The 22346-nt window shown below is 38.4% G+C and overlaps 1 protein-coding gene across 1 annotated transcript in view; it reads right to left on the reverse strand.

Moving 5' to 3' along the window:
• KYNU (kynureninase) overlaps nt 1-21874 on the reverse strand; it is an 85697-nt gene extending 63823 nt beyond the window's left edge. Inside the window, exon 1 of the mRNA XM_052676128.1 lies at nt 21871-21874. The gene's annotated coding sequence lies outside the window, so the exon portion shown is untranslated. The remainder of the gene's footprint in view (nt 1-21870) is intronic.
• Between the last annotated feature and the right edge of the window lie 472 nt (nt 21875-22346).

The raw sequence follows: 22346 nt of genomic DNA on the forward strand, positions 1-22346 counted from the left end.
GGATGCTTCATGGGTCACAGATCAGTGAAAGGAGTCACAAGCGATGAGACAAATTTAAGGCACACACCATCCTAGGTATTTTCTAGTGGCAAATAAAATCTCACATATGACATAGGGAGATCTCAATAATATCGTGTAGACTAAATGCTTACAGATGAAAACAAACAATATTTGAGCTGAAGTACATGACGGTCACTCTGAAATCTGAAAGATGGCTTGACAGGACGTTCCACTCAGCTCCTTGATACAGACTTATCATTTGTGGCAGAAGAGCCACCTCTTAGAGCTGCCCATTGACTTCAGCCAGAGGATGAGCAGCAACTTGCAAGATTTCTGCTATTTTATCTGTGTAGAAAAATGATTTGTCTCAGGTTTTAAGAAAGTATACGATTTACTTTTGAATTACAAAAAAGTACACCAATTTTACCGTCTATTGGCATGAAAATTGCTTATTGATTTGAAGAAAATGCTAGCAATATTTTACATAAATCTACTGTGATAAAACTAGAGTTTATAGTGCTGAAGACTTTTGTGAGGAGTCATTAAAGGAAGGAAATGAGTTTTATGATACAAAAGGATAAAATAGGCTTTTAAAATGTTTCACAAAAAAGTTAAATGCAGAAGTTTATTTTTTAATAAATCTATTCCTTCTTAAGAAATACAAATGCATATATATTTTCTTCTAGTTCTTTTTAATTTCTTCTAAATTCATGTTATCTGTATAGAAATGCAGATTTTTTTCTGCTGAAAGCAAAATCATTTGTAGGAATGCAACGTGTCAAACGAAATTACTTTAAGAAACAATTCAAGTATAAATAGGAGCGCTGTGTCTGCACTCCTGTGTATCACAGGTAGCTCCAAGCCTGTTCAATCACTTCAGCTAGAGCCATCAAATAACCCAAGTTGGAAGGGATCCAACAAGGATCATTGATTCCAAACCCCAAACAGCACCACCTGAAAATCAGACCATGGTACTGAGAGCACTAGCCAAATGCTCTCCGCGCATCAGCAGCTTGGGGCAGTACTCACTGCCCACCTCTCTCTGATGCAGAACCTTTCCCTAACCCCACCTGACCTTATCTCACCCAGCTCCATGCAGTTGCCTCAGGCCCTATCGCTGTCACCAGAGAGCAGATCTCAGCACTACCTGGCTGCTCCATAAGAGGAGCTATAGGCTTCCATAACATCTCCAAGAGAATTCTTGCCTCTTTGTTAATTCTGGTTTATCACACGATTCCTCATTACCAAAAGTATGTCCGACACAGAGCAGAGATAGGAATCTGCAGATTTTTGGGTTCCAGAGGCCAACTTGCATCTCCCTACTGGCTTGGGTGCTTGTGGCTTTTCACTCTGCACATCTAATGGGCAGGATTACCTGGGATTGACCTTTTCTGTAAAAGGGAATCTAGAGAATAAACACTGTCAAACAGAGTTATTGTCTTAGTTGCCATGCTTCTACTAAGTTTAAGACAAAGACACAGCCCTCCATGCAGTTAAATCCTCTTTTGCACAAGGGGAGATGAACTGGGCTTGGAGGGTCCCCTACACACACACAAAAGAAGAACTATAAAAATCCCTCTTCCTATCTTGTTTTTTTTTTTTGTCTCAGAAATATAATTTCCTAATCTTATTTTAATGATGCAAAAGCATAAAGTGCTTTCTACGATCATCAGCTGAATAAATTTGCACCAGGCAGAGAATTTGAGAACTGAATGACAGAGCCCATAAAAATTAAGTTACCTGACAGTGGCACCAGCAGCACTTTTCTGACAGAAAGCAAGTTTCACTTGACTTTGGAGAAAAACATTCCCAACAACTTTTAACCTAAGGGCTCATCGCCATATACATTTCCATGTGCTTTACATGCCAGATAGTTCTTCACCTTCCTTCTCCCATAAAGTGGAAAAAAAAAAATGAGGCCATGAATTCGATCAGTTAAATTAGAGATCAATCTTTTGCAGTTGGGCCCATTTCTCACTATGGATGTGCAGAATCTGATAAGAAAGGATCCCAATACTTTCCTGAGACCACTATAAGCTTTTACAAATATAATAATAATTGCATCAACACAGGTGCTGGAACTCTGGCCAGCATTTCCAGTACTCCCAATCTATTAGACAATATCAACCCACCTTTAAAATGAAAATTAAACCTGAAGCAAATTCCCAACTCTTTTCCATTTTGAGAAAAAAAAAATAATATATATATATATATATACATAAATCCCAGGTTAGTTGTTTGAAAACTTGCTGCACACATGGTGAGGTATTTCTGCACTGCATTAGGATTAAGTGAACATGTCTCCCATTCTTCCTCTGCACTGTTTCAAAAGCCTGAAATCAGGGCTTATCAAAGAAATTTGATCGTAGCTTGATCGTAGCTTGATCGTAGCTTTACAAAAGAAAACACTATAATTTTGATGTTTCTGAGGTAGATTGGAAAAGCACGACACCACAGGTCATTGCAAATTTGTATTAGTCAATATCTAATTTTGCTCTGTATCCCATATAAAACATTACTATTTTCAAGTCTCTCAGAGCAGTAGCTAGGGGGCAGCCCTCCCAACCAAGCTCTCAGCTTCACTGCAAGCTTCTTCTAAAGTTCCTGCAGTACAAAGAGTAATAAATGCCACCAATAAAACCACTCAAAAGTCTTCCCACTACAGGGTGAAAAGTCTTAGTCATTTCACTACTGAAGTTATGACCTTCCTGCCTCAGAATGTTATCCTGGTGGACAATAAAAATAATTTTTTAAAAATATGCATAGCTAAATGTCTTCAATGCCATGGCAAATACTACTTATGAAAGAGTTGAAACTGCTGAGAGCTACAGCAACACTATTGGTGGCTGAGTTGGGGTGAAGCAGCTGCTGAGCATGGGGCATCACAGAGATATGAAGCCATGTTGTCCTCTCCTTTGTCTTTATGAGAGTGGATAGTGATAGGACAAGGGGAAATGGTTTTAAACTAAGACAGGGAGGTTTAGGTTGGATATTAGGAGGACGTTTTTCACACAGAAGGTGGTGACGCATTGGAACAGGTTGCCCAAGGAGGTTGTGGATGCCCCATCCCTGGAGGCATTCAAGGCCAGGCTGAACGTGGCTCTGGGCAGCCTGGTCTGCTGGTTGATGACCCTGCACATAGCATGTGAGTTGGAACTAGATAATCACTGTGGTCCTTTTCAACCCAGGCCATTCTATGATTCTATGATTCTCGTGCACATGTTGGCCTCTAGATGGTCCTCCATCAGGAACCTGCAATGGTTCCACGCACAAGGTAATTGCAATATAGAGTCCATATATTACACTTGAATGCTAGTGCTAATTAAGGAGCGATTGATAATTAAGGAGAATGATTGCAATGAGAACAGCCGTGTGTGTTCAGAAAACTAAGGTTTTATTTCCAAATCAGTGCTTTAACACCAAGCCTCAGTAAGAAGGGATGTTCAGATGTTAGATTAATTAACAATGTGTCGTGAAAAATTGCAGACACTTTTTCCTCTGTCTTTAGAAGGACAAATGTGATTAGCAGAGAACACATCCACCTGCATAAGAACATTTTCTAATTATTCATGTGACCATAAATGACCTCTGGCAGCTCATAACATGGTGAAAACTGAAGATGAACAGCATATGCCACTGGGAAAATAATGCAAATCCTTCCCCATTCTCCATGATATGAAATTTTTCGCTTTGTTATTAAAGAGAAATTAAATAGAACACACAGTTTTATAACTGGCTTCCTCTCTCATCTTGGCTGCATGCACCCAGACCGTCTCCTGTGCCAGCACTGATATTCACTTGTGTGATGGTTTTTTCCCCTTTTTCTCTTTTTTTTTTTAATGTAGGAGAAGGGTAGAGGTTAGACACAGACAGAACTGGGGATGAAGGGAAGGGAATGATGATATAGACCTAGACCTGCTCAAACTAGCTGCAAAATTGCTGCCTGATCCACCTGCTACTGAGGTAGCGTATATGTCCATATTACATGGACATAGGGGCAGTGCAATTATAACTCGTGCAATCTTTCACGTTATGTTTGTAACTGTTAACTGTAGCTCAAACAACAAACAATACAATAAAACAAATTGGCTCTCTCTGAAAATAGGAGAGGCAAACTTGTTAGATAAGATGAAAGTCTTTGCATTTCACTCGAAACAAGTCTTACAGCTTAGTCATAAATATCTAAAAGTCTTGTTTTCTAATTGAAATGCCATATAAGTTAATGTATAGCACTTATGGCTGGCACATGCAACATTTCAGTAGAGTTTCCCTGCAGGATCCAAGTTCAAATGAGCCTTTGCTGAGAATTAAGTCAGTCACTAACTCAGTGTATTATGGCAAACACAAAATAAATTGTGTTACACAAGTATCGCCACCAGACGTAAAATATCAGCAACGTAAAATATCTATGAACTTTTCAGTGTACTGATGTTGATGAGTGGCTATTTCACAATTTGTTTTGTCCTAGAAGCAGGTTTGTCCTGTTTGCAGATGGAAGTATTACATTTCCCCCGTTCCTTTTTTTTTTTTTTTTTAAGTATATCTTTTTTTTCCTATGCAATTTCACCACAGTTGTGCTACACTGAGATAAGTTTTAACAAGTTAGCAGCCATTTAGAGAAGAGAAAGAAAAAAACAAAAAATCTAAGCTATTATTAAAGTAACATTAGATGCCTTAATAATCATTTTTGATCAGGTTATACTTGTTATAAATAAAATTAGATGCCAGTATAACCTTAAATTAAAAATAGCAAAATCACAGTCAGCAAGAAAATTAGATGTCTTACCAAACTTTGTATTGCAACTTTTAAATTCCCTGAGAAGGTTTTACTGGAAGTGATACTTAACCTTTATATGTCATGATCTTGGAATGGCAAGGTCTACATTTCTATGGCCAGGCCAATTACCTTCAATTAAGCAATAAATGTGCAAAGCTTATTCGGCCAGTACAAATTCCTTAGCTTTATTCTATACCCTTAAAGATACACCAAGAATTAAAAAAACACAATCACCTTCCAGGAAGACTTTAATGAAACACTCTTGTATGTAACTTCACCTTTTAATATCTTTCATTTAGATAAGCTTTTACAGTAGCCTTAAAGAATAAAACTGCTTGGCAACCCTAATTTAAAATAGAAGGCATATTGCCCTGGTGCCTTACAGGGATGTCTTAACTATCCGCCATGTATATTTCTTCTGGACAATGACCATATAAAAGATTAACATGTTGAGTGTGTTCATTGTAAAACACAAAATTTATCAGTGCAGTTCATTTTTTTAAAATTTACTATAAAAGATTACAATCCTCTACCTTGCAGGAACAATGGCAATATATCTGCAACACAGCTTCCTCGCATGGTTCTTTTCCTATGCAGGAGATGTATGAAATATATCTAACCGGGACACACACTGAGATTTCTTAGAGGTGCATCAAAACTATTATTTAATTTTTCTCAGAAGTAACATATTCTACTGAAGTGCTCTTATTAGATAAAAGACCTTGATTACAAAGGTATGAAGTGGTGGCTGTACAAACTATTCTGCAATTACCAGTACACAACAGGAAAGATCAGAATAGGTGAGAGAAAAGTGACATACAGCGCTCTCCAGGAGTTTCACTGAGTGTGTATGGGCCACTTATGTCACATTTTGCTTTATAACATAATCCCTACTTGTGCCAAAGTTTTAGAATCTGCAGAAATGCTGTTATGCTTTCCCTGACCCCAAAACCATCAACAAAATTGTAGTGTGTAGGGACAGAAAGTAATACAGGGAAAAAAAGTAAACAGTAAATGACTTACAAAAATGTATCACTGCATTTGCTACCATCTGATGCACTCTTTCAGCCAAATAAAAAGATATGGTTCCAAAAATGAGCCTTGCAAATGATAATGAAATAAAAGACCACAGTAACGACATCCTTTCTCTATGAAATGACAACACCAATCACTTCTATTTCTGTCTTGTGCATAGCCACTACTCTATTCATCACACACACAGAATCACACACACAGAATCGCAGAGATTGGAAGGGACCGCAAGAGATCATCGAGTCCAACCCCCCTGCTAAAGCAGGTATCCTACAGTAGGTTGCACAGGTAGGCATCCATATCTCCCCAGAAGGAGTCTCCACAACTCCACAACTCTATTCATGCATTTTTCTACAAAATTCCAGGGCCAGATCAGTCCTGCCACCTCGATGTACATTCACCATGGTTAGCCATGGTTCACCTGTGTGATGCTGGCTTCACAAAAACACAAAGCAAAGTTACCAAAGGCTTTCAGAGGAGAAGGCTCTGAAAGTGCAACATCAGAGAAACACGAAGGAGCTATTTGATAGTAAACGGCCCCCAATAAAGAGGCTCAGGATATCCTGACATTAAAAGAGAAAATGGAGAAGCAAAGCCCAGGTTGAGTCCAGCCTCCAAGAAAATACCAACAGCTGTGGACAGAAGGAAAAGAAAAAATGCAAAGCCACAGTGCACAAACCCATGGCAGCAGCTCCCTGCTGGGATTCACACTGGCTCACATTCCCTCTGAACAAACCCCTAAGCTGTCTAAATTAACAGGCTCATGGGTGAGTTTCACTGAAGCCACATCAAGAAGTCTAGCCTGCCAAACTGGCAGGCACCGAAGTTTAAATATTCAAAATACTTAATTCTGTTTGCGCCTGTAAGGCCACTGCTGTTTTACCCATTGTTTTCTGTGTTTTACATTGCTATCTGCCTGTGAAATAAGTGCATGTGGACTGGCGCTGAAAAGTCTGCATTTAATCACTCAAAACAGGCAGAAAGGGCTCAAAAGTGCCAGACGGCTGGGCAGAGGATGACACAGCTTGTTGGATGTGGTCACTAGCCTCATTTTCCTGCCCTCTAACTTACTGGCACAAAAGAGCTCACTGGCTTGGCATTAAGCAAAGGAACCACTAGTAACAACTACCAGGCCATCTCAGACAAAAAAAAAAAGAAAAAAAAACAAACAAACACAAACCTTCTTTATCTACACAACAAAAAAATATTCGAATAGGCTCTAAATGTATTCAAGCATTTTAAGTGTCATTCCTAAATAATCATAAAATAAAGCTCCAAGGCTGTAAATAATCACTGTCCTTTATCCAAACAATCCCCTTTTGCTGACATGATGTATATTTTGCCTCAAGGTTCTGAAGCATATGTGTACGTTTTACATCTTGTATCTCCATGCAGACATATTACGATCATCCCACAGAAGTAGATTTTAATTTGTCTGTAAAAGAATTTGTGCTTGCTAATTGGATTCTCCTGAGCCTGAAAACAGTGGAAACTTGCTTTTCCTCTGAACACTGGAATGCCATCAGCAAAGTAATACTTAAAAGACAGCTGTTGGATCACTCCCTTAAAGTGCTTTGCTTCATACCCAAAGAGATGCACATATTATGATGCAGTCGCAGAAAACTGGGAAAGGAAGGGCTAACATCCACACAATGGTATTCATGCCCCTCTCCTCCCAGTTCCTCTCCTTGTCCATTCGGGTGGTGAACCTGCCAGATTCCTCTGCTTATTGGAAACTTTTCACAGTTTCAAAGCAGCTATTGAACACATCTGATAGCCACACTCCTCTCAGTGTCTTTGGATCCTTCTGACAAATTGCTTTACCTTTCTCTCAATAGAGATGAAAAGGATTCAACTAAGAATCTGTCTCACACCTCCTCTTTCCTGTCGCCCTCTCTTTCTCTGGACTTAAAAAGCAAAGTAAATGCTGTAGCACAGGTGTGATGGTGTGACAGAAATGTGGTCTTTACTTCCGATGGAAGGAACTTCCTCCGGCAATGCTGAAGATCAATCAGAGTAGCTAAAGGAGGCTGTTTCTCAAATTTGCTCTTATTTGGCTCCAGCCCTTGCTAACAAAATTCCTGCTGAAACAACAGTGCCATCAGTCTGGAGACTGCCAGTTCTCCCAACAAACTCAACTGAGTTTGTTGTATTTTGTAAATTTAGTCTTTTCTCTCACCTTTTATGGTGAAATGAGTGCATTGTCATCAAAATCCAACCTAGACCCAGCACTAACTTCTCTGGTCTGTGCAATGCACACTTAGATTCAACTCTTCCAAGAGCTCCACATATTATCTTTAAGGCATCTCTTCCCACTAAATGAAGTTGATTGTGATTTTTCATTAGAATGGGACTGAAGAAACTCATAATGTAGTCAGAGATTTGGATGCACTTTAACACATCTGTTGAACATATGGGAGTAGCTGTACCATTAACGCCGCCTTTAGTTGGCATTTCCTGATGGTGAGTTATTTTACAGTGTAGTGTAAAATAATTTATTGGTGTGGCAATTACACAGCATTGCCAAAAAACCTACATAAAAATATCAGAAAGATGTCTTTCAAGTCTTTGTGGAAAGATCAGTCAATTTCATCAAACTGGTCAGGAAGGTATAGAGGTTTCCATACCACCTTTTTCATTTTTCCTAAATTATCATTTGTAGTTTGAGCACATCTGTACAACATATTAGATAGATCACAGTTTTCTTGTGCATAAGCACCACATGCAACAGAGCCTATAGCAAATACATATCTACAAGTCCTGGCAGCAGCCCTGCTCCATCAGTGTCACAATAAAAGTGTTGTAAGCTGACATCTTACATGCTTCTGCTTCCTTTCATAATCAGCATTAAACACCTCTGTTTCCAAGATAGCCAGCGTGAGCAATTACAAAAAAAACAATCAGGAAGAATGGTGGACTTGGCTTGTTGTAGTGCAAGGATGGAAGAAGGGCAGCAGCCACAAGCCTGGGGCAAACAACCTGACTTGACACTATACTCTCACGTATGCCCTCACATAAAACAGTTTTGTTGGGTGTACAGCTCTTAAAAAATAAAAAAATAGTGGTAAAAAGTCCTGACAAGGTGTTGTAACTTTTTTCCCCAGAGCTGAGCCATCACTGCTGGCCAAAGCAAGCTTCCTTCCTCTCAAGGCTGAGCAGAAGGCAAGCAAAAGCAGACAGCTGAAAACCCAACATAAAAACACCTCCAAGGAAATATTATCGTCGTTGTTTGAGATGTCAGAATTCAAAAGAATTGAATAAGTTCTGAAACATTAACAGTTTTTTCAAATCAGAAAATAAACCTGTGGCTTCGCTTCAAAGAATCTTCACATAAGTTTGAAACTCCTTTCTGTGAAGGGCAACAATAAGGACTATTGAGAGACCAAAGAAATGGACAGAATCAGCAGTGGCACAGGGCCATACTTGGTACTGCGAGGTGACTGTCAGAAGCCACATCTGTTCATGTTCACCATCCTCATAGCCAGGTGAAGTCTGACATGCAGAACAGACATGCAAAAGAAATGTTTGAAGAAGTGTTCAGACGCTGTATTAAGAGACATGATTTAGTGGGGAAATTCTGGTGTTAAGTGGACAGTTGGACTGGATAATATTGGAGGTATTTTCCCAACATTGGTGATTGTATGAAAAGAACAGAGACAAAGTTGCATGGACAAGCAAGTGCTAATCGTTGTGTATATATCTGTTCATTCCACTTTAATGTTCCACTTAGTTATTTTTTAAATCTCTGTCCTGCTTTGACCAGAGTCATAACTGATACCACTTTCTGATTTCAGAATGTGAAACCACTCCATGTAAAATGCCTGTGACATGATGCACTGAGTCTATGTTTTTGAGAATATTAACATAAATAAGGGTATGAAGCTTTCAGTACATACCTAAGGCTTCAAATTAGGATTACTTTCAGCAACTCAAGAACAGCTTTTTACTTCTATGATGAGTATCCATTTCTCTTTCAAGGTGAGAATTCTTATAGAAGACCTCCATGTGTAACAGATAGTATAGGAATTTGCCACTGATAATATTTATAAATTCCAAGGACATTTTTGAATTGGCAGCATGAGGCCAATAGTATTATGTCATTCAAACTGAGGTCCTCTCTTACAACACAGCATTACTGACAGATGACTGCAGAGCATGTCACCTCTTACTTTCAGTTGTCTGTAGCTGACACTCTTCTTATTTCATATGGCAGAACATTAATCCACAGTCATTTAAGGCAATTTTTCTCTTCGATGGCTTTGAAGGAGATAAAGCCATTTGTAACACAAGTCAGACAATTTTTACACTGCAGTGACACATCACACATCCCACATTTTTCTCATCTGCAAGAGTTTCTCTCACAGTAGGAACAAAACACTTATTTAATATCATCCAGGGAAGAACTCACAAACCATGAGCTGTGTACAATTTACAAAGAAATGTAACAAGATTCTAACATTTAAGATAAAGACACTCCATGATGTTCTGTATCTTGATTAACATTTTGCCAATTCAAAGGAATGCCAATAAATAAAGTAAATAAATAAAATTAACAGCTGCAATGATTTTATGACAGATTAAATTTTGCAGGAAAAAGAAAATTTGGCTTCCAAAATTTTCTTGACATAAAGGAATATTGGTGAAGGTGGTGGAGGTTCATTAATTAAATCCTGTAGGGGCTTTATTAATAAACTTATCTGCTCGCTATAAAGACCAACAATGATATCTTGCAACGTTTTGAACATTTAGCATACCTGCAGGAATTGCCTTTGTTAGGAACTATGTTCATACTTCAACTCCGCTAATCAGACAAAAACTGCTGAAGTCAGTATGAAAAAATACAAAGCAGTAATTTGGGCAAAGATGTGCTTGCAAGAAGGAGTAGTTAATGAAAGCACCGGAGGGTAGTAATCTGGATTTTTTGGGGGCAGGATCTATTGACCCAACAGCATTTCAGTGTATCAGACAACATTAAAAAGTTGTAAAATTAAAAAAAAAAAAATCACGAAGAGCTGATGTTCACCTTGCTTACTGTGCTCAGTGACTTCACAGAAACAACTACTTGGGTTTTGGTATATGAGCTGCAGACTAGCTCTTCCGTTTTTGCATAGCAAAACTGCTAATTGCCATGATTAGTCAATGAAATGCATTAAGCCTCTCTCAGAGAATCTTGACCGTGAACACAATATTTCTGGGAAAATGTCAGATTCTGTGGTTGAAGATTAAATTTACTCTGATTTTTAATGTACCAAAACATTACCTGCGATGCCTTTGTTAAAGGTTATTCCATTCTATAGAACAAAACAAGTAGATGCAAATATACAACACCAACATTTAGGTTATTAGAGAATTGTTCTCTTCAGTTTCAGCAATAGAATCCCTACCCAGAACTTTGATGCATGCAACCTAATGCAGTGTTTAATATTAAATAAATAAATAGATATCACTGGACAGACTTTTTATGAATCTTCAACAGAATGGAAAATATATGCTTTTCTACTATACGTAAGCCTTAATTTTCAGATGTAGAGTCTACTCTCTTCAAAGATTATTTTAAATCTTTCTCTGCAAGATCTTTCGACACAGTGAAGATCTCAGCAAAGCATATTATTTAAAAATAAAGATCATCCTCTATTTTGGTGCTTTGTTCTAATTAATTTTTGTAGATACCATTAACAAAACAATGACTTTATTTGGAAAGACCTTACTGTACAACCTCCAAATGATCTTCACTGTGCTCTAAGCCATCTTTATGACTGTTGAGTAAAAGCAATCAGGCCATATTTTCCACTCACACTTAATGTAAATCAAAAATAAATTATGTGAAGCTAGCAGGCACAACCCAGTGAAAACAGGTTCCCAGCTGCTAAGTATGAGCTTAGTCAGGAAAGATTTGTTGGATTCTGTAGTTTAACACTAAATGCGAGTAAAGAGCAGATTTATCTTTGCTCCTGGTTTATTTAACATGCCTGGGATTTGGGCTTTTGTAACATACATTATCATTTTGCTCTCCCCTGAATATATACACTACACTAATTGCTGTAAGTAAAATGAATCACAATCCCCTCCAGAATCTCCTATTCAGACCCTGATATTCACTGGCAGCCTTATCATCCTCTTTTCTACACTTATCACACACAGTTGAGGCAATTTACTCACAAACTACAGAGCTGCACAGAGAAATAATGTATTCCCTCATCTTACCATGCTTCTGGATTCACTTCTCTAGGGATTAAGCTCAAATTCCAAAACCTCAAGCAAAGTCAAACACGTGACCCTTTTTTCCACTGCATTTTTCTGGCCTCCCATTTCAGAGCTGCCCTTGCAGACAGCGCCTCAGACTGACAGGAGAAAAACCACAGGACATCATGCCATTTCTTGATATCTTATTCATCTGCTTGCAAAATATGATAATCATGGGCTAATCTATTAGACCTGATTTACCTTGTGGCTACTCTGAATACACAAGTTCATATGTCTGAGAAGAAACAAATAAGTCTGTCTGGGCTGAGTAAGGGTAGAGTTTATAGAGTTTCCTCATACAGTGATGGATGAATATACATTCATCCTCATAAAGACAAAGTGCATGCAAACATCAAAATCAAATTTAATTTCTTCTCTATCAAATAAAAGAGAACATAATATATTCTTCAAGCAATCGGTATTATCTACTCAGGCACTGATATTTCTGATCTAAACTCTGTTAGCTTGGTCTTTGGAAGACTTTTCTCCATGATTAGATAGTAGATGTAATGTGGTCAAATGAATGCTTGTATCAGTTTATGTACACAATTGCTGATGTCTAGGAATTGATACTGGGAAAATCAGATCCCTTCTCGTCTGCATCCTAACAGCTGAAGAGAGAACAGTGGTTTCTTAAATGGAATAACATCAAGATAGAGATAACAGGATTGTCTTTACCAGCTCTGTCTTCAGTAAAATTACTCAGTTCAAAAAGACACGCAATAAAAAACCCTAAATGTTAAACACTTTCACCTAGAATCTGCTGAATCACTGATTAGGAAGGCTATAAACTGGATTAAACTCAGGTAGCTTTTCCCCCTACTATAAAGTTCATTGAGGAATAAAAAATAGCTTTTTCTTTCAAAAATGTATCTTCCAAAACTAACATTTCCTTTCAATAAAGCAGATACATCAAGGGATCAATGCCTTATTCAATCTAAACATCTAAATTACTTAAAGAAATGTAAAACAGAAGCAAAATGTTAAACAGCTACCAGAAGTGCTGAACAGCCGTGGGCTTATCAGGGAGCTCCTGGCCAATTTGCATCAGTTAGGCTCAGCTCCCAGGACTCCACAACTGAAGAGCTGATGGGAACATCAACATCTGGTTCTAGGCTGAGATTCAGAGCAGCTCACAGAACTCTTGAAGGTATAAGAGCTCAATCCCTAAATATTTAAGTGCATTTATAATCTGCCCAGTGCAATTGCACCCACCATAGCTCCATCGGTGTGCTCCCAGTGCTGAATACTCACCCATAAGCACTTGGGGTCTTTTCATGCTACCTCATGCAGAGGTAGTTAGGTAGCTCATGCTTTCACCTCTATCAGTCTTCTTCCTGTGTAAGCCTGCCTTGCTCTAAAAGCAACTTAATTAGGGCCTGGTGTCTACCTTTACGAATATTAGCATTTGTTTGTTTTGCTTGTCAAAGAGTTATATTTTCCAGTAAAAAGTAATAATTTTAATATTTTTCTTTGTATGATTTTAAAAAAAAAAAAAAAAAAAACTAGCTATAGCAGCAGAAAGCAATAGAGAGATTGCAGATCTTTTCAAGTCCTGGGATCAGGAATCATTCAAGCAAATGAAGTCAAAACAGCTGCAGTAATTGGCTAAAATTGCCATTTTTAATGACACAAATTATACTGAAGTGATGTTTAATGAAAGCTACAATTCCCAGCTTCTATAAGCAAAATTTAAAACATTCTCCCAAATTGTATTGACCTCTCTCATTTAATACTCTGCTAATCTTTGAAAATTGAAAACAAATGCTTCAATTAAGAGACAATTAATTGACAATTAATTCAACAATAAGCAGATGGCCAGAAAGATCATTCTGTAATTAAATGAATTATATGTGAGAGGCAGCATTTGACCTTTCATACATAACACCTCCCCACCTTGAAAAAAAAAAACAACAAAGAAAACACTACACTGCTTAAAAAGAGAAATCATGTGGATTTTTTGGTATCGTGCTGTGCAGAGCTATAACTTTGAAAAATGAAAATAAAAAGCTTATTTACATCACTATTTTGGTCTAGGGGATAGGAAATGTGAATTAGGGTAGGAATAAAGAAAAATAACATGCACGAATGCAGGAGGATTTACAATAGCTCTTGCACCCCAAGGCCCAATATAAGAAAATAAAGCCGCCATTATCATCAGAACTGCAGATGATCTCACAAAGGGCTTGTCTACATAGGGAGGTCAGCACAGAAAAAGAGCTGTTTTGAATTTAAAGTGCAACTGCAACTTCACCCTCCTCTCTGAGCAAGCACCACAGCTGCTTTCCCATGGTTACAAACAACGAGGCTCTGGAGAGGCTCAGGATAGAAATGCCTTCTCTGATCGTTGTGCATTAACAAAAACTGGAGGAAGACACTGCAAACATAAAGCAGAGATCAAGCATGAAGTGCTCAAGACACAGCTGGAGAGGTTGCTGACCTGAACTGAGACTCCCATTTCTCACACCCTAGGATGGGATGAACAGGGCAGGCTCCTTACATTCAGCTTCCTACCCCCTTCCTAAAATATGTACCCATGAGAACATTATTACCCATGATTTGTTATTACCTCTTAGTACACATTGTTTTTTAGTGGGGATGAGGAGAATGGCTCAAATCTTAAAGTCCTGAAGTTAATGACTTCACTCTTCATCTCACAAAAGATCAAAGTCAGATTACAAGTGACATTAGGATATTCTCAGATATATCCATAAAATGGCCCTTCAGGTCTCTGTTTTGTTGAGAACAAGTAAAAATACTATTTTCTCTCAGAGAACTACCATATGTTTAGAAACAATGTTGTGCTGAATGTGTAAGAGTGTGTAAAACAGAGAAGACAGCACCTGTAGAAGACTTATTCTCATGGATCATAAAGAAATGCATTTTATTAATAAAAGCCAACCTATTTTCTCACAAATAAGTTATGCAAGATAAATGGATGAGTAAAGATAAGGTTGACCATGCTGAAAATTTCTGGCACAGAACCTGACCTATAGATAAACTAGTTTCTATTTGTTTTTGGTTTTTTTTTTTCAGAATAAAACCCAACTATATGAAAATGCTTAATATAATTATCAACTGAGACACATAAAAGATTCCAGTCATCTTGCACATATCACTGCAGGAGCTCTCATACTGTTTCATTTGTCACTGTGTTTTATGCAGTCTGGCTATGACTTCAGCAGTAATTTATACTGCATAAACCTTGACACTTTGTGTGGCAGAAGCAGTAAGCCTGGCTTTTTAGGGCTCTGACATAGTAAAAGCAGGCAGAGTTTCTTCTACTTGGAGTTGTCTGTATTTTGTTATATTCATCAGATACTCCTGCTCTTTATTTCAATGCACGTCTCTTAATCCCACTATAAGAACAACCAGGCACAAAAGCTGGAGCAGCAAGACTGTTAAGCAAATTCATGAATACTTTACTCATAATACTCATCTTTCATATGTCAATATAATAACGATGGCTTTTTTTCCTGTAGTATTAATAATACATTTGTACTTGAAAAAAGGTTTTCTGAGATATTCTAAAAGTTAAATGACCAGATAGAAGTTGCCTTGTGAAATCAAACATATCCTGGCATTAGAAGACATTGGTGGAACTGGAAATAAACTTGAATAGCACCAGAACAATTATCATAAGCATCAATCTTTGACTGCTATTCAGTTTTCTCTTCCTCAGGTGTAAGGCCTTGCACTGTTCCATAACAACAAATTGTAAACTGATGTGCAGAATCATAGGGAAATAGATTTGTACATCTCTGTATCTTTGCACTTGAAGAGTGAAGGCTTCATGATGCACATTATTAGCTTAATTTTCAAAGAGAGAGATATTGCAACTGATTGCTGATTTCTTTTGCTTTTTGCCAAGTCCAGGCAGAAGAGTGTAAGTCTAGTTTACTTTAGCTCACTCCACTAGATGGTTTTAAACCGCTTAAAAATGTGGTGGTTTCACTTTCATTCCTTTATTAGGCTTTAAGAATCCCAGCAGTTTTGAGCCTGTCTCTTTTTCTCAAATAGTTCTATCAATTCCTGATCAGCATACTGCAGACTGCTGAGGCTGCATATTCATCAGCAGATGCTACATACTAGCCAAAGGAAAAAAAAAAATACACCAAAATGTGCTGAGTTGATCTTCACATCTCATTGGAATTTCATAATATTTTTAACTGTTTTCCAGTACAAAAAAAAAAAATAAATAAAAAGGAAAAGATTTTCTTGGAAATGGTAAATTTTGGCTACTTTATTGTTGTAATTTCCTTTACATTAGAAGTAAAGGAAAAAACATATTTTGACTGATTTTGACAATGTGTTTCCTCTTTTGTATTTTGAAATATCTTTTGGAATATTGTGTTGTTACACAAGAGTCTAAAACTAAAACAAGTCAAAACAACAAAACATGAAAATAAAAAGTCAAGTTTTGTATGAAGCACATTTTCTTGGGAAGTATCCTAATTTAATTTTCATTCTTAGATTATTTGAGAAGAGGTAGAGCAAGAGGAAAGGGAAAAAAAAAATAGTGTAGATCCTTCTGCTCTACAATGGATCAATGGTTTCATTCCTGTGGTAGTCAAGATATTTAGAAAAAAGGAAAATCTTCAACTCCTTGGCAAAGAGGTTGTCAGAACCAGTAATATAACTTATATTCATAGTATTAATACAAGAATGAATATCTATGTTATTAGAATAATCCAGTCATATTTGAAATGACCAGAAGATATCTGGACAAAATGTCAATATGTTCTTGTACACTCTATTAACATCTGTGTAATTACATTTCTTAGGCTTTCTTTCCACAACCAAACTACTTATCTAATGGCACCAAAATTAAGGGTTTACCTTATACAACACCCCATCAGTCCATAAGGAACCATTACCCTGAGCAAACTGGTGAGTGCTCTTCAACACTACACCAAGATCAAAGATTTTTAAACTGGAAAAGTTCAGAATATGGTTTATTTCATTTATCAGTAAGGGTTATTACTTTATTTCAAATAAGGCTTGTATCTACTTTTCTATTATTAACGGTCATTACTAATGATAGATAAAGATGACATTGTATTTTACTTTAACATTTATATAGATATTGGAAGGGAACTGCACTCAGTGATGAGTTATTTTTCTTTGCAAACAATTAAAAGCCAACATTTTTTCTAGTCTTTTGCCCTAATTTTCCTTTGTTGTTACTGGAACATTGGTTTAACTATTGCGTGCAGCCCTTCATCAAGTGTTGGCAGTTTATCATCAGCTGCAAGGCAGGATATGGGTTAGCAGGGTATTAGCAATGCGTTCTCTCCACTTGAGACCAAAACCATAACTAGTCAGCTAATGAAAGATATACTAGGCTTTAGCAGTTATTTATAAATCCTGTGCATTGTATTATAAACCTTCTAACAAGCAGGTACACTCCTGCAGCTCTCTGATCTGCGGTAAGGCACTTTGGGGATGCACCGTGGATAATGTTCTCTTTTAGCTCCAACTCCAACCCTCTGCTAATCTCCTGTCAGCTGAATTCTCCTTGCTCTTCTTGGTTTTGTACCGTGCTTCATTTCAGAAATCCTTAATTGGACATCAAGGCAGTTTCAAAAGTGTGACATCACTGATGAGTCAGCACTTCAGCTAACAACTAACAAAGTTTTTTGGGGGAGGGGGATTGTAGCTTTTTTTTTTTTTCTCTTTCTTTCTTTCCCAAATCAGAGAAGCTCACTCTCAGGGTCTTTGAAATGCAAATAAGGAAGTCCAGTAGATTGAAACTCAATCTGAATTACTTAGAAATGTCAAAACAAACAAAGCTTTGCAAGCTCAATGCCCTATTTAACAAACCTTTTTAAAAGATCACACCATGGAGTTAGTCACTTGAAAGTCTTTAAAGATTGCTCTATCTAATCACAGTTACCATACCTTTTTCAGCAAGATTTTGAACATACCAGTACAGACATGTTCTTGACAAAATGCAGTCTGCATCCAATTCACTAAAAACAGTTTACTGATTTTATACACTAAGGTGTCAGGGCAAAGATGAAGAATCCTGCAGTGGCTCTGAATGCAGTAATCCTGTAGCTGACTTCACCAATAGCCTTCCAAGAGTGAAGGGTCAAGTCATCTGATATAGGTTTATTCAGTCAAGATCTCAGCAATTCACATTGAGTTTCACTGGTGCAAGTCAGGTCATCTTAATGTCAATGAAGCCCCACTTCCACGAGGAGAGGTGAGCAACCACATTAGAATCCATTGAACTGGATTCTTCTGTGACAAGCTGCTTCTTCTCATGCAGTAATTAGCGGGAGCTAATTCAACGTATTAATTTGCTTTGCTTTTATAATACTTTTTTAGCAGCATGGGCATTCAAAGGAAAATCTTATGCAACCATGAAATCTATGATTTATCAGTTTTAAAATACAAAGTCTATGTGAACAGTCGTTTCCAAAGATAGAACATCAGATCTCCTCCTTTTTCTATTTGTTCAAATACTATGTGTGGTCATCTTCTTCCCTTGCAGATCTGGGACCACCTTCCTTCTTCTAAGCTGTCTCCTGCATATCACAAGTCAAACACTTTTTCTAAGGCAATAAATAGATCATAGAATGGCCTTGGTTGAAAAGGACAAAAGTGAGCATCTAGTTTCAAACCCCCTGCTATGTGCAGGGTCACCAGACCAGGCTGCCCAGAGCCGCATCCAGCCTGGTCTTGAATGCCTCCAGGGATGGGGCATCCACAACCTCCTTGGGAAACCTGTTCCAGTGCATCACTACCCTGTGTGTGAAGAACTTCATCCTAATATTTAACCTAAACCTCCCCTGTTTAAAACCACTCCCCCTTGTCCTATCACTAAAGATGCCCAAGCAACTGCTCGTGATTTACTCATATATTTCTACCAGGCAAATAGTCCACATTGTATTATGAAGGCTTTTCAGAGCAGACATTAAGTTTAATCTCATGATGAATTGAATGCCTTGCAACATTACTGTAGAAGTCTGTTTTGTAAGCCACTGGAGTTTTCCATGTGATGGCAGATGCCATCAGGGCTTGGACATTGCTTCGTAGAGCTCTTGGGTGACACCTGCTCTGCAATGAGGACTACTACTTGGGCAAAGAGTGACATGTCAGGGTTCTTCTGTATTTCTGCATGGTTTTACCCAAAAGAATGCTCTGTACAAGAAATGCCTGAAGAAGTACAGGTGCCATCACAAGCCTTACTGCAGCCCCTTGCAGAGCCAAGCTAGTATTGCCCATCAGGCTCTACCTTATATCTTGCAAGCCGACAAAGACAGCTGGATACTACTTAATTTTCCACCTACGTATACAGCATAATACAGCAGCTTTCCTAACACTGTTCAGAACCCATATTCGGATGACAAGAGCAACTCACTGCTTTATTTTGAGATGAAGACTTAGATTAGCGTTTTGCTTCTATGACATGCAGACAAGCTCAGGACTTTAAGGACTTTAAGAAATAAGACCATCTTAGATCTAATTTTAACCATCAGTGAGCAGTTTGAATCATCATTCATTCTCTTCAGTCAATGCCTGCGAGCTCAGCCATTTTACCTCACCCAGCAAGTTACTTCAAGTTAGTGTTGTCAAGAATACAAATAACATTTGATTTCACCCATCGCTGTTCCACCTGCTCCAATGGCTTCAGATATTGAGCATCCCTCTAGAACAGTAGAGAGAAATTTATCCACTTGTTTGAGTCTGAATAGCTGTGTACCATCCTACTCGCATGATGATTGCTGCATGCCAACCTTTGGCTGTCTATTCATCATCAGCTTATGCTTAGCCTTCCCATGTGTTCCAACAACATGAAAAAGTAAAACAAAACAGATTCTAGGAATAAAGAAAGATTACACCAAGAGATATCTGCCAGAAATTAAATCAAATTAGCATAGGGACTTTGGTGGGCTGCAATAATTAATGTGAAAAATAACTTCACGCTAGAGTAACAAAGGAGACTTAGTTCCTATATGTTTACACTTTGGAGGAGGGGTGAATACAGTATTCCCATGGGGGCCTAAGCTAGAGGTTCATCCTTAGTGTGCATTTCTTTAGCCCCAATCCTTAACCCCAACACTTTCCTATTCCCAAAGGACTTGTGCTGTGCTGGATCCCAGTGCCTCTCCATGCCAGCAGACACAAGGCTCCCCTCCCTCCAGCAGCTTGCTTGGCTGAATCACGCCTTCTGCAACAAAAGCAAAACAGGCACAAAGCTAGTGCAAATAAACAGGGGCTGCCACAGACATATTTTGGAAGAGCTGATTCCTGTACGGGAAGTGCTGCAGTGCGATAAAGAACTTTTCTATCTGCGTAAGCACGATATGTTGGGATGGCACTGGCAGCACCAAAGAGGGAAAAATTCTCATACTTAGTTAATCTCGGTAGGAAAGTTCAGTGAAGAGTTCAGTGAAGACCAAAATTTGATTTAATTAATATTGCTTATTACTTACAGAGCATGCCTGTGCATAACACGAAAATGGAATGAAGGACATCCTATTTTCTTTGCTTGAACTGATATGAATGACTGAAATGCAGTCTTCATCTGTTCTCAGAAGGAGCCCAACTGGTTGTGCAGAGCCATAACCTGAGGCAGCTCCATTTTGGGGCAGTAAACAAACATGCCTTGAAAATGTCTACCTGCCCTCTATATGGAAGGACCCTGATTTGAAGTGCCACGTGGAATTCTGTGTTTCTACCATGCAATTTTAATGAGTTGGACAATGGCCTGATGACATCCAATAAATTTATGTTAATCAGGATCAATCAGTAAATACAGGCATGCAAATACAACGTTATGCTCTGTGGCAGAAGATAGTACCTTTTATTTGCCTTAGCATAGCAGAGTCACTGAACTGATAAATAAGTAATACTAAGTAGCACTGAGACTACTGTCAATGTTGTGTGCCAAAAGGAACACCATGTGACACCTGCCAGGAAGACAGACAAAAACACTTTACGTAGTATGGTTCGGTAACTAAAATTCACTGCCCTCTGAAGTAATCAACAAGGGCAGGAAATGCATAAACATAGGGAAAAGAACATGTCCCCTTTCTGCATTTCAGATGAGTGGCCACACTCTGAATCAAGATGAGAACCCATGCGACCATGACCAGGCAGCATTACACTGCAGCTGGTGGGATTTCACAAAAGCACAGCTCTTCCACAAGGGTTTATTAGTTGCTCTTTTCAGCTTTCTGTCCATTCTAAAACATGCTACCTGCATCCAATTGGAGACATTGAGATGCAAGGCAGCTGGGCTGTCAGGGATCCCATTAGCCCAGATCTGTCAAGGTGAACATGTGAAAGACTTAAACTTTCTATTGAGTGGTTAGCAGAGGAAGATGATACACTGTCCAAACTGTGCTGCTGCCATTGGGGACTCAGTAATTTCTCAGCAACATCCACTGGTGTTTGAATATAAAACATACATCAACATTTTCTACCTGCCACGAGGATGCAGCTTTTGGGTACCAACTGAAGGGGCTGCTGCCATGACAAGAAGTGAGAAGTAATGGCTTGGTGCATTCCGTGGAGGGAACTGTCACAGTTATTTCATACTTCAATGGCTTCTCCATCTGGAGAGCATGCTGTGTGGTCCAGGCACCTATCCTGGTAGGATCTCTGCCTGAACCACAGTCAGCAACCCTACATCCCTACAGCATTAACTCAGTTTTTCAGCTTTCTGCAGCCACGATGCCTTCAGTTCTGTAACCAATAGTTACTGGGTGTTCTTTTGGGAAAAATGTTAAAATGTGGGGCCTTGTCTGCTCCACTAGGACATTAAATAGCTGATGACATTTTAGTTGCAACCTAGAGCTCACCACAGTCTTTCTAGTTTCTTTCAGAGACACTACTTCAAATTTTGACAAGATTTTCTATGAGAAGTCACTGAAGTCAAAGTTCTGCACAGTTTTCTTTTAATGTGTGCATAGATAGAAGCACAGTGGTATGTGTGCTGTTGTAGGAAAGATAAGAATTCTACTAAAATAAGAATTGAGAGAACATCAAAAAGAGATACACCGGTAAGTGGTATCCTGACAGCACGCTCAGCAGATTTCTCTCAGATAAACCTAGTCAATACTAGGATGAGCTAAGAGAATACTCAGAAAGCATCAGGTGTTTGCAAAATGGATGGGCCATTAGCAGCAGATAATTGAATCTTCTGGTTGAGAAGTGCTGCTGAATTCAACGGGAGATGCACATACATCTGAAGTCAACACATGGACAGACAACAGATAAAGTGGTGGAGGAGCAACACCGTACAGAGCAACAAAAGCATCACTACTTTACAATCAAAATT

Source organism: Tympanuchus pallidicinctus, unplaced genomic scaffold (genome assembly GCF_026119805.1).
Source record: "Tympanuchus pallidicinctus isolate F22 unplaced genomic scaffold, pur_lepc_1.0 scaffold15, whole genome shotgun sequence".
Classification (NCBI taxonomy): Eukaryota; Metazoa; Chordata; class Aves; order Galliformes; family Phasianidae; genus Tympanuchus; species Tympanuchus pallidicinctus.